A 2382-nucleotide genomic window follows, 5' to 3' on the forward strand; every position below is an offset into this window, starting at 1 on the left:
GCCGTAGGATTCATACATCTGGACTGTGAGGTAGAGTGAGACACACATCACCAGATGGCTGCCTATTCAACATCTTGGTCAGGAAACTTAAGAAGCAGAAACAACAGCACTCTCAATTGGCTGGTGGTCGGGAGGTGGGGCAGGGTAGAAGGAGGAGTCTACCTTGTTGCCAGGTTTTCACCAGAAATACTGTCCACCATGGAGCGAGGCCTTGCCCTGACCTCAGTGCTAATAACTCAGAAAGCACAGGTCCAGAATAATAGCAATGTTCCCTTTGGCTGTCTGTGTCCTGAAGATACCCCCTAGTTGACCTACCCAACAAGCCTGCCACCTCCTCCATAAAGCCATCCTGATAATCTCAGGTAGCACTAATGGCTCCATTTTAACTTCTCCTTAGTACCTACACCATGCCTTATATTTTAGTTACATTGACTTCATCCCCTAGATATAAGTACTTGGAGATTAGAAAATATATCCAATTCATGTTTTTATCATTCTGAAGCCTGGCATATTCCCATTTTTCAATATGAGTCAGTAAATAAATCAACAAATCTATATTGAGTGCCTGTTAAGTGTTGGGCACTGAGTTACGCTCTGGAAATCAATATTTTGAACAGAACAGTGTCAATGGTTGCAATATGATCTGTTCTTATTTGACTCCATTTCCTTTCAGCCTCCAGCTCCTTGACAGACTTACCACACCTGTGGGCTTGTGCCCCTCTCAGCAAAAGAAACATAAGATGCTCCCTGATGGTACTGGGAGGTGCCTCAATGTACAGGTGTTCTGGTTGTGATGCCTTGTATCTGTGGTCAGGACAGCTTGTTGGGTCCTGTCTTGCCAAAATCCCTAGTTTCCAGCTCCTTGCCTAAGATCCAGCTCCCTGCATGGCTAGACTTGCCTGACTACTCTCTTCTTACCTAACTTTTGACCCCTGCTATGGCTTGACCATCAGTTCTTAGATATCCCCTCAAATCTGGCTCAATCAGGCCAAGCTGCTGATGCCCACCATAAATCCTTTCTTACATCTTGGACCTGGATTTCCAGTCTTTATGACACACATGCTCTCAGGCAAGAAGAAAGAAAGGACAAAATGATAAACAGGTATGCCAATATAAGTGTACTTGCCTGTTGGAAACCTGAGAATTGTCTTATCAGATAAAAAAAAAAAAAAACAGAATATATTCAGTAAGAATATAAGTTGGTGGGGAAAAGTGAAGTTGTTTTAAGATCTTATACTAGCTGTAATGAGCATAAATATATTGTGTAAGTTTAAAATTTTAGAAATTATATATGTTTCCATGTTGAGGATAAATACCAAAATAATAGAAATAGTATAACTCCCTAGCAGAAGGAAAACAGAAATAATAAAAATAGACAAACCCAAAAGATGGTAATAAAAGAAGGAAGGCAAATATATGCACAAAATAAAATTTTAACCCCCAAATATTAGAAATTTAAAAAATTTAAATGGATTAAGTTCTCCAGAAAACAGATTTTCGAGCTATAGTAAATACATATACACATGACATCATATAAAAATTAACATGGAGTACTCTATTATATAAATACTCATATTCTTGTGTATATACACTTATAAATATGCACACATACATTCCTGTGTATAATATTTTCAAGAGACATGTCTAAAATGTAAAGATACAAAAAGATGACATGTAAAAGGATGGAAAAAATATAGCCGGCAAATACTAATCAGTAGGCATCTTAGAAGAATACACTCATATAAAACAAAATACACTCTGAACATTATTAGAGAAGTATAAATTCACAATGAAAATGTTTTAATTAACACAATTATTACAACTTGATATGTAAGAACATAAAATAAGCTTTGTAATATATGAGAAAAATTGACAGAATTATACAAGGTATGCTGTCCTCAAAAGGCAAATAAAGAATTGCATGAGGAAAAAAGCATAATAGAAGATTTTTGTTCTATGAAATGCTTCATGAACTTGCATGTCATCTTTGTGTAGGGACCATGCTAATCTTCTCTGTGTTGTTCCAATTTTAGTATATGTGCTCCTGAAGTGAACACAGAATAGGAGATTTTAATATACTTCTATCATAGATGTATCTTGCAGAATAAGAATCACAATGACACAAGATTTAAACCAGATAAAAAATCTGACCTATTGAATGAACATAGAACATTGTACCAAAAAATTACAGAAAACATTTCTTTCCGGCACACAAATAATATTTATAAAAGCCTATCATTTCTGGACTTTGAGTCAATCTCAATAAATTTTACTAGATTGAAATTGTATCAAGCATGACTTCTAATAAAAGCAATTAAACAAGAAATTAACAAATAGAATATTCCCATAAAATGGCAAATTTGAACATACTTAATAAAGACG

The 2382-nt window shown here is 35.5% G+C and overlaps 1 non-coding gene across 1 annotated transcript; it reads right to left on the bottom strand.

Moving 5' to 3' along the window:
* Positions 1-1950: 1950 nt before the first annotated feature.
* On the bottom strand, positions 1951-2057 carry LOC116268982. Its single transcript, XR_004176309.1, has one exon. It is a non-coding gene; the product is annotated as a U6 spliceosomal RNA (small nuclear RNA).
* Positions 2058-2382: the final 325 nt, after the last annotated feature.

The sequence above is a fragment of the Papio anubis genome, chromosome 9 (assembly GCF_008728515.1).
Source record: "Papio anubis isolate 15944 chromosome 9, Panubis1.0, whole genome shotgun sequence".
NCBI lineage: Eukaryota > Metazoa > Chordata > Mammalia > Primates > Cercopithecidae > Papio > Papio anubis.